Raw genomic sequence first — 11836 nt, forward strand, 5'->3', positions numbered from 1 at the left:
TGACTTAAACTATTTATTTTGCAAAGCTCTCTGCTAGCTTCTTACTTTAGGTAGTGTACATTTACAACGAAATGAAATGAATTTTTTTAGTTTTCAGCCCCACGGTTATAACGGTTAGGCTAAAGGAGACGGTGAGAATGAGAAATGAATGAAATGGTGGAATGAAGAAAGTGGAAGGAAACCCACGTACACGGTGTTTGTCCACCACAAAGTTCACTTGGCGGGAGCAGGGTTTGAACCAGGAACCCATGCACCAGAGGTGAACGCTCTACCACTGAGCCACCGCGGCCGATATATTTACAACAACGCGGGGGTGCACGTGCACTTTTGCACCTCCCTAAATCATGCCCTGCCTAGGACCCCAGTTTTTTGAGTCAAAAAATAATTTATTATTTATATATTTTTGAAAGTTTATAGTAAAGTCATGATATACCTATCATAGTCTGGGGTCTGGCTGGCTCCCCGATTTTTTACCTTCTACATCCGACACTGACTCTGGCCCGGCCCTGGGTTCACGTAGGGATCTGAAAATTTCTTGAAAATACGTATTACGTACACAATGCGTGTGCTAAATTTCAATCTTGTATCTTGAAAACAAAGGGATGAAAATTTTTTTGAAAGTCTGAATTTAGGCCACACACGCACGTATAACTAACCGGTTAGCGTACGCGCCTTTGGCGTGGGAGACCCGGGTTCGATTTCCAGTGGGAGCTCATGTGGTTTGGATTCCACGTTAATCAGTAGGTCCACGTCTCACATAGCATCACTGCTGAACAGGACATTAAACTCAAAATCAACTCAATCATATTATAAAAATTTACTGCGTCGTTACTATTTGGCCTAGAGTCATGGTTCAAACACTATTTTCTTCAATATAACAAGCCCTTTCCAACGGTATGACTCACATGTGCGTATCGTACACCTAAAGCGGAAAAATTGGTAAAAATCAGAATTTTTTCTGAAAAAATCGCCTCTCGGAATAGTTGCGACCCTCAGCCTCGGGCCCGAGTACACATGGATCTAAAGAATTGAGAAATAGGCCTACTCAAAGGTGCACACAATCCGTGTGCAAAGTTTCAATCTGGTATGTTAGAAACTAAAGGCTTGAAAAAGTTTTGAAATTTCCTCAAGGATAAGTCACTTCTCTCTGTCCCCACTTGGCGCCACCAAGATGACCATCTGATTCCAAAATGCATCCTTTTTTTTGACCAATAAAAAAAGCCGGCCTAAATATCTGTTATAGAACCTAAATAAGCGGTCAAAGACAACACTTACGCCATGGTATCTAAAGATACCATGAATCCTAAAAGATTTAACGAGAAGTTGCGTAGTTACGGATTAGTATACAAGGTATATATATATATATATATATATATATATATATATATATATATATATATATATATATATATATATATATATATATATATATATATATATATATATGTGTGTGTGTGTGGGGGGGTGTTGTATGTTTAAATACTTGGGACAAGAATGTATATTTTATCTTTTAATTTAGATATATTCTGTGGACACAAATACAAAAAATGAATTAAAAACCCCAGCAATAAAATGACACTCGTCTTTCAGCTTACTATTAACGATTCTTAAGTGTCTAAATAGGCAACACCGTCCTATATTTCTTTTCTTTTTTAAACATAAACACAATTATATCATTGCTACGGACATGATAATTGCAAAAGCCGCATAATAGTTCTTTTCCATTTCAAGCTCTTTATTTTACTACGGCGGGAACACAAATTACCAAGAAACAGGAATTGTCCTTTCACAAGTGGCAGGTAGAAACGCACACACACACACCACAAGCAAACATCGTGGCCCTGTATTTTTCTGAAATAGTTCACATAACCTCCGAAAGATGTCAGACTCTATTGACCTCTGTGAGGAATATCTCCGAGCGATATCGCCGTGTGTGAATAGAAAATATCTCTCTTGCATATGATAAAAAAATCTCCACCCTTGATGATTTATCATAACGTCTAAAAAGGGCCTTAGTATAAGTAGCGGTAGTAGTAGTAGTGGTAGTTAGTAGCAATAGTAGTAGTAGGAACGGGTTAGAAGCCCCGCAGGGGTTGGTTGGGTTCTGTTCTCGATATAAGTAGTAGTAGTAGTAGTAGTAGTAGTAGTAGTAGTAGTAGTAGTAGTAGTAGTGACTCTTCCAGTTCCGGTGACAAAGAACTGGGGGGAGCGGGCTATACACAAGCCCGTTTTAAACACTGTGATCAGAAGATTTGAGGACTATATTTTCTCTGTGCTGTAGAATATTTAACAGTTGCTGATTAGTAATACTAATGTAAAATCTGTTCACATATCCTCAGTTTTAATCTAAATGTATTCAAAGAACATGCATTTTGGTATCTTAAAAGAACAGTAAAAGATACTTTCATCGCTTCACCGAAGCAAAAATGATTCTTGAAACGTCATTGAAGGTGTTCAAGATTTGGTTGTCTTATTGAAATCTGAACATTAAGAAATAACTCATTATTTGTTTACGAAAGTTAATAAGCTAACAATGCTTTACCTTACTGTTCCTGTGATATCAGTGACACCAGAAAGATTATTTTCGGCTCTATGAAGAATGAAATCTCATCTTCAGAGTACTATGATCCAACATAGATTAAATAGGAGAAACAGCTTACTGTAACTTTCTGTGTACAAGCCTATAAAAAAATCATAGCTTTTAGGCAATTTCTTTACCTTCTTTTCTGCCTTTCAAAAAGTGTCTATAAAGAACTTTAGGTATGATCTGTCAGGAAAGTAAATGTACACCTATTTTTCGAGTCTGGCATTCCTACGCTCCATCCGTGGAGAGTATGAGAATTAAATCAATCAAATGTTTACTGAGGGGCAAAAAGAAAAGCTTAATCTGAATAAGACATTGCAGAGGGGCACAAGCTGTGAATACGAATAGTGCATTGTGTAAATAAAGGACGACACCGAAAGAGAAAGCCAGAAACAGCTGTTAAACTTACAAAAAAAGAGTAAAAATTGTCGAAGTGGGAACATAAAACACAAATACAACAAATACGCCGACAACTAAACGGTCACCATGCCATGATCTTGGTGTAGTGCTTAAGGTGCTGGCTTACAAATGCAAAGGACCCAAGTTCGAATCCTCCGCAAGGACATTTTTGTTAATAATACATACAACTCATGAGAGATGGTAAAAGAGGTCGTATTTAGTTTTTCGTAGCAATTATTATTGGTAATGTTTAGTACTGATAATACTTTTTGTCTTTGCGTATTGCTTTTGTTCTTGTCTTCATTTCGAAAGAGAAGAATATCCGAACAAATGCCACCAAAATTACTCATATTTTGAATGTAAACGCCATTTGCAATTAGTAAAGAATAAAAATTGAACGTTCCGATGTAGCTGCAAAAAGTAAAAGGAAAAACATGGAAGTCGACCATACTCATGGTTACTAAAAATACAATTTCTACATGCCTTACACCTCCCGACCACGTTTCTACGTTAGCAAGTAAGAGGCTTGTGTTTAGGTTAGGCTCGTCAATACGTTTTGCAAAGGGGCCCGGTTTAACTCTGACGCACCACAGGTGCGAGAAGGGAGAAAAACACTTTTTCTCTCTCCCTCTGTGTGTCTATTTATCTATCTATTTGTATATATATATAACGCTATTTGTGAATGCCATAACCACCCTAATTTTCAGCGGATTGAGACGAAACTTGGCACAAACATTAATTGTTGAAATATCTTGATGAGTTCGTTAACCAGAATAATCAGATGAAAATGTTCAAAATGGTGGCCCTTCAAACTCTTAAAAAGTTCCAAGGGAACCAAATTTCGCCCATAAATAGGTATTCAGAAAGTTTGAATAAATTTTCCTCTTTTACTGAAATATTTGTGTGCAGAAACTTATTGAAATATTGGACCCGATTAATCGCCTAAAGAAGGTTCACGCCCTTTCGCTACGGTCAGGTTTTTTTTTTTTTTTTTTTTTTTTTTTTTTTTGCAGGAAGGGTTTTATTTTCCTATCGGAACAAGATGATTGTTAGTGATGATATGAAATTACACATTGAAAGTGAAGTAACTTGTGTAAGGTGTTATTTGAAAGAATAATATAATAAATGTGCATTCCTCTAACACAGAGAACTCATGTATTTCGAGTTTGGGAGCCTGAATGGCGAGGAGTGTTATTTGATTTGCTTTTTAGTAACACATTGCATTGCAAATAAAGGTAAGCAACATTAGTGGTAAGTAAAATAATAATAATAATAATAATAATAATAATAATAATAATAATAATAATAATAATAATAATAATAATAATAATAATAATAATAATAATAGGTGTTGTTTGTGGCAAGGTAATATCTTAATCAATTCTTCTTCAAACGTAATGATTGTAACGCCATATCTCCCTTACAAACAAAATATTAGCAATTTATATCGAGAGAACGAGAAACTGTAGAGCGATGGGAGCAACGTTGGACAGTATGCACTCATAGTACTCAGAAAAGTAAGCGATTTCAATGCAAAAGGAACGAAGAGTCATTGTCATGGGTAGTCATGGGGCCACGGCAGAGCCCTCTTTAAACAAAGTGTCAATAACTTATATCGAGAGGTGATACTGGGATGGGACCAACTTTGGACACCGTGGACCCATAAAGCGCATCGAAAAAAATAGGGGGGGGGCGCCAGCCAGCCTTACTTATTTCCACATAATAATATAAAATTATGTTGTCGAAATACACACACGAGTTAGCTACTAATATTTCATATTATTATTATTATTATTATCGACAGCGTCTTTTCATTACGTGTGCGTGTTTGACATGAAGCCAAAGAGAAGATCCATCATTCGTAGAAAGAATAATAGTCAGTTACTTTAACTGTGAACGACAGCGAAAAATACGAAAAGAGTGGACTACCTGTAGCGTAAAGAAGCAATATTTTCTCTCAAATGGATAAAAAATCAAGCCGAGATTAATTCGAACTCGCATGGACGGCGCGAAAAGCCAGTGCTTTGTCCACTTTTTTTTTAACTGACTCACTGAATGTGTTTCAGTAACTTACTTATTGCTAATTTTACTTGCTTCACTTGTTTAACTTGCTTTTTCTAATAACTTATAACGACAGAGACACGAACACAGAAACATCGAGAACAGTTAAAAATCATAGATGCTCTTCCGCCGAGAATCGAACCCGAGACTCCATACACCCAAGGCTCACGTGCTAGCCTCTAGACCAGCGGCGATGGCAACGCTCATTTCCTGTGTCGTTAGGGATTACGACCACTGTATTGCCAGCTATCACTTCTGTGGGTTGTATACTATGATCACATGTTTCTTCTTTGCTGGAAGAGTAAAACCTACATTATATGTAATACATGAGGTATTTAGACCTACATGCTCTTCATGTAATGTAAGGCAGCCTTACTTATTTCCACATAATAATATAAAATTATTATATATTGTCGAAATACACACACGAGTTAGCTACTAATATTTCATATTATTATTATTATTATTATTATTATTATTATTATTATTATTATTATTATTATTATTATTATTATTATTATTATTATTATTATTATTATGTTATTATTATTATTATTATTATTATTATTATTATTATTATTATTATTATTATTATTATTATTATTATTATTATTATTATTATTATTATCTACAGCGTCTTTTCATTACGTGAGCATGTTTGACATGAAACCAAAGAGAAAATCCATCCTGTAGCGTAAAGAAACAATACTTTCTCTCAAATGGATAAAATATCAAGCCGAGATTGATTCGAACTCGCATGGACGGCGCGAAAAGCCAGTGCTTTGTCCACTATTTTTTTAACTGACTCACTGAATGTGTTTCAGTAACTTACTTATTGCTAATTTTACTTGCTTCACTCGTTTAACTTGCTTTTTCTAATAACTTATAACGACAGGGACACGAACACAGAAACATCGAGAACAGTTAAAAATGATAGATGCTCTCCCGCCGAGAATCGAACCCAAGACTCCATACACCCAAGGCTCACGTGCTAGCCTCTAGACCAGCAGCGATGGCAACGCTCATTTCCTGTGTCGTTAGGGATTACGACCACTGTATTGCCAGCTATCACTTCTGTGGGTTGTATACTATGATCACATGTTTCTTCTTTGCTGGAAGAGTAAAACCTACATTATATGTAATACATGAGGTATTTAGACCTACATGCTCTTCATATAATGTAATAAAAGGGTCATGGTGTCGGATTTTAATACATGACGTATTGCAGTATACAACATGCTTTGCATTACTTGTTTGTTTGTAGACAGCTACTAGCTTAGTGTTCTGAAAGGTTGTGTATAAACTAGGGATAGCCCGTTCCGGAATTATTAGTTTTCGGACTCCCGAAAGTAAAGCCGGACAAATTCCGGAATTCGGAAAATTCCAATTTTGTAATAATTTCGAAATTCGGAAAAATCCGGAATTTAGAAATTTCTGATTTCGTTAACATTCCGGAATTCGGAAAATCCGGATGTTTTCGAAAGTCGGAGTTTTTCTCAATTCCGGAATTTTCTAAATTCCGGATTCTTTCCGAGTTCCGAAATTCTTCTGAATTCCGGAGTATAACTGAATTCCATAATTTTGCGAAATCCGGAAAGTGAAAGTTCCGCTTCCGAAAAAATGAATTTATTTTGGTTAATATGAATCGTGGCGAAAATAAGTCTTTGACCAGGTAATGGCGACTGCTTTGAAAGAAATGGGGAGTATGAGAATTCAATCTGTCATATTTGTAGTTTCGTGTGGAGAAAGAACGAACTTGTGAACCAGTGGTTTAAGAAAAACTCAAGTTATTAATATAAACTTTGCCGACTTCATAAAAGAAATACGAAAGACATTTTGAATCGAAAAATATAACATACAAGTTTGCAAGCGGAGACAAAGAAACCTAACGTAACCAGACTAAAGACGGATCGTTTACCGCGTAGCGATCGCGGTTCAGTGGTCAAGGTGCTTCTGCGTATGCACGTTGCAATTTTTTTTTCTTACTTTAGAATTTTTGATGGCGATTGATCAGCGATAACATACGTTTTATTATATTCAGATATTTGAATACTCGGATGTTTCAATACTTGAACTATCAAATCTTCAGGAATAATAATAGTAATAATAATAATTATTATTATCTCGTAGAAGATTAAAAGCTAGAAGCTAAATTATCGCTCAGGTCATACCATTACAAGGAGAAACGTGACATTTGGAAAGAATATTTCGGTTTGGTTTAATGTTGCTCACGAGAAGAGGAGTTTCTCATCTCGTTTCTAAAACAAATAAAATAACATGAGAATTAACATTTTACATTCGAGACGGGTCAGGGCTAAATCAAAATTTTCGTCTCTCTTTGGAGATGAGAATCGAGACGAGACGAAAAGTATCGTAAACATTTCCCGTCTTGTCTCGATTCTCGAAATAGTGTATGTCCATTCTTTAAGTAACAATTGCTCTGTAGACTGAATCTCATAGGCTATTTCGTTACATTGTATTTCAGAGCTCATTGAATTATGCTCTGTGTAGGTATTTTTGTAGCAAAGCTTTTATATTTACCTCTGCATATTCTAAAAATTAGTTTATTATATGCCTTACTGTCGCGTGATATTCAGTTATATTTATTACAGTTATTTTCCTCAAAACATACTTTCTACATGAAACTTCAATAAAAGGTTCTAGTTTAAAATGTTGGTAGTTGCAGAGGTGTCTCTCTAAGGTACGAACCCTTTCCCCGAAATCTCTACTTTTAAGTAAGTTTTGCCAAATTTCAGGGCAAGTTTAAAACTATTATTATTATTATTATTATTATTATTATTATTATTATTATTATTATTATTATTATTATTATTATTATTATTATTATATCAACTCCATGTATAATCTTTAAAAGATATACGGTTTGTATCTGAATAGTAAAAGCTAATTGACTGTCGATCTCGGTCGTCTGGAAGTCTTCAGGAGGCAAGGACATCGGTCACGTTCTGGGTTTGAGTTCCGAAGGGGCAAGTATTCGGGCTCGAGCAAAAAATTGTTAAAAGTTATAGGCTTCATCCAAACATATTCAAAACAGCTGGGACCGGGTTTGGGCTTCTCAACGGCTCGAGCGGCTCGGCTTACAGCTCATTCAATATCGAACCGAATCGAGAAGTGAGCCGAGCCAACAGCTCACCACACCGAGCCGATTTGAGCCATCGGCTTAGTTGAGCTGAGTCGAAACGTGCTGATGAACTAGTTTCAACTTAGCTGGCTCGAACCGGTTCACATGAGCCGAGTAGGTGACCCATCCCAACCGAGAAAGCTCGAGCCATCGGCTCAATTGAGCTGAGTCGATGGCTTGTTCCAACTAAGCCGGCTCGGGTCATCGGCTCATCCCAACCGAGCCGACTCGAGCTGTTCGCTCAGTTGATACGAGCCGAGCCGGTTGATATCACTACCCGAGTTGGTCTTCTGCTTGGGCTCAAGAATTCGACCGTGCAGATCTCAGCCTTGATTTTTAAGAACTACAGTATATACTTATATTGGTGATTACGACATTTGAGGCTGTCTCGTAATAATAATAATAATAATAATAATAATAATAATAATAATAATAATAATAATAATAATAATAATAATAATAATAATAATAATAATAATAAACTCTTGTCTTCTCGTTATCTAGACGAGACGAGATACACTAAAATTGCCCCACGAGATGCACTAAAATTACGAGATGAGACGCACCTCTGTCGTGAGCAACACTAAAAGTATTCCACATTACTGCTTACATTTCTCATGGCTTTTGCTTTCCAGTCTGATCAGGCCAATATTTCAAAACGAGTTAAAACGAGCTGAACGAGCGAGAGCCATTATCAAACTCAACTCAACTCGAAACTAGACCTCGAAAACAGCGACTTGGCTCGGAACTCAATTCAAGAAAATTACCTTTGACTCGACTCAAATTGTACTCGAGTTGAATTGAATTTTGGCTCGACTTGTGCTCATCCCTATTCGTGTTTGTATTTTATGTTTCCACTTCAACAATGTCGACTCTTTTTTCTCCTTTTACCTGCTGTTTCTGGATTTCTCTTTCGGTGTCGTCCTTTATTTACACCGTGCACTATTCTTATTCCCAGCTTGTGACCCGCTTCAATGTCTTATTCAGTTTAGGCATTTCTTCTTACATTGGCTTCACATGTGATTGATTTAATTCTCACTTTCCGCGCACGACCGATGAAAAGGTTTTATTATTATTATTATTATTATTATTATTATTATTATTATTATTATTATTATTATTATTATTATTATTATTATTATTATTATTATTATTATACTATTGAACTTGCAAGGCGAAATTACTGTATAATACGATATCATTTCTGTAATTTTACTCCATTGTATGTTATTTAATTTATTAATGGGCACTAAATTGTCTCCAGATCAACGAATAAATTAACTACGGCATGCACTTTGGTGGAAATATCATTGCAATAAGATTATTGGTTCGTTCCAAACATGTTCATGTAATGATATTTCCACCAAAGTGCACGCCGTAGTTAATTTATTCGTTGATCTGGAGACAATTTAGTGCCCATTAATAAATTAAATAACATACAATGGAATAAAATTATTGAAATGATATCGTATTATACAGTAATTTCGCCGTGCGAGTTCAATAGTATAATAATAATAATAATAATAATAATAATAATAATAATAATAATAATAATAATAATAATAATAAAACCTTTTCATCGGTCGTGCGCGGAAAGTGAGAATTAAATCAATCACATGTGAAGTCAATGTAAGAAGAAATGCCTAAACTGAATAAGACATTGAAGCGGGTCACAAGCTGGGAATAAGAATAGTGCACGGTGTAAATAAAGGACGACACCGAAAGAGAAATCCAGAAACAGCAGGTAAAAGGAGAAAAAAGAGTAGACATTGTTGAAGTGGAAACAAAATACAAATACGAATAGGGATGAACAGGAGTCGAGCCAAAATTCGACTTGACTCGAGTTCAATCCGAGTCGAGTCAAAGGTATTTTTCTTGTAGTACTTAAAATTATACTGTAGTTCTTAAAATTAAGGCTGAGACCTGCACGGTCGAATTCTTGAGCCCAAGCAGAAGACCAACTCGGGTAGTAATATCAACCGGCTCGGCTCGTATCAACTGAGTGAAGTTGTTGTATTACTATACATCTGCTTCCGCCCCTGTCAAATCTGGTCGATCTCGTTGACGCGACATATTTGCTTTTTTATACCCCTTTCATCGTTTACTGAACAAAACAGTAACTATTCTGAAATATACTACTGCGCATGCCTCGTAGATAAATATTTCTGATGCCAATGGTTTCCGTTTTGTCCAAGGAATGTTCTTTTTCTTATTCCCAGCATGACCCTTTTATTACATTATATGAAGAGCATGTAGGTCTAAATATCTCATGTATTACATATAATGTAGGTTTTACTCTTCCAGCAGAGAAGAAACATGTGATCATAGTATACAACCCACAGAAGTGATAGCTGGCAAGACAGTGGTCGTAATCCCTAACGACACAGGGAGAGAGTGGTGCCCTTCCCGCTGGTCTAGTCGCTAGCACGTGCGCCTTTGGTGTATGGAGTTCCGGGTTCGATTCCCGGCGGGAGAGCATCTATGATTTTTAACTGTTCTCGATGTTTCTGTGTTCGTGTCTCTGTCGTTATAAGTTATTAGAAAAAGCAAGTTAAACAAGTGAAGCAAGTAAAATTAGCAATAAGTAAGTTACTGAAACACATTCAGTGAGTCAGTTAAAAAAAAAGTGGACAAAGCACTGGCTTTTCGCGCCGTCCATGCGAGTTCGAATTAATCTCGGCTTGATTTTTTATCCATTTGAGAGAAAATATTGCTTCTTTACGCTACAGGTAGTCCACTCTTTTCGTATTTTTCGCTGTCGTTCACAGTCAAAGTAACTGACTATTATTCTTTCTACGAATGATGGATCTTCTCTTTGGCTTCATGTCAAACACGCACACGTAATGAAAAGACGCTGTCGATAATAATAATAATAATAATAATATGAAATATTAGTAGCTAACTCGTGTGTGTATTTCAACAACATAATTTTATATTATTATGTGGAAATAAGTAAGGCTGGCTGGCGCCCCCCCCCCTATTTTTTCGATGCGCTTTATGGGTCCACGGTGTCCAAAGTTGGTCCCATCCCAGTATCACCTCTCGATATAAGTTATTGACACTTTGCCTAAAGAGGGCTCTGCCGTGGCCCCATGAGTACCCATGACAATGACTCTTCGTTCCTTTTGCATTGAAATCGCTTACTTTTCTGAGTACTATGAGTGCATACTGTCCAACGTTGCTCCCATCGCTCTACAGTTTCTCGTTCTCTCGATATAAATTGCTAATATTTTGTTTGTAAGGGAGATATGGCGTTACAATCATTACGTTTGAAGAAGAATTGATTAAGATATTACCTTGCCGCAAACAACACCTATTATTATTATTATTATTATTATTATTATTATTATTATTTTACTTACCACTAATGTTGCTTACCTTTATTTGCAATGCAATGTGTTACTAAAAAGCAAATCAAATAACACTCCTCGCCATTCAGGCTCCCAAACTCGAAATACATGAGTTCTCTGTGTTAGAGGAATGCACATTTATTATATTATTCTTTCAAATAACACGTTACACAAGTTACTTCACTTTCAATGTGTAATTTCATATCATCACTAACAATCATCTTGTTCCGATAGGAAAATAAAACCCTTCCTGCAAAAAAAAAAAAAAAAAAAAAAAAAAACCTGACCGTAGCGAAAGGG

The sequence above is a fragment of the Thermobia domestica genome, chromosome 8, assembly GCF_964235325.1.
Source record: "Thermobia domestica chromosome 8, izTheDome1.hap1.1, whole genome shotgun sequence".
NCBI lineage: Eukaryota > Metazoa > Arthropoda > Insecta > Zygentoma > Lepismatidae > Thermobia > Thermobia domestica.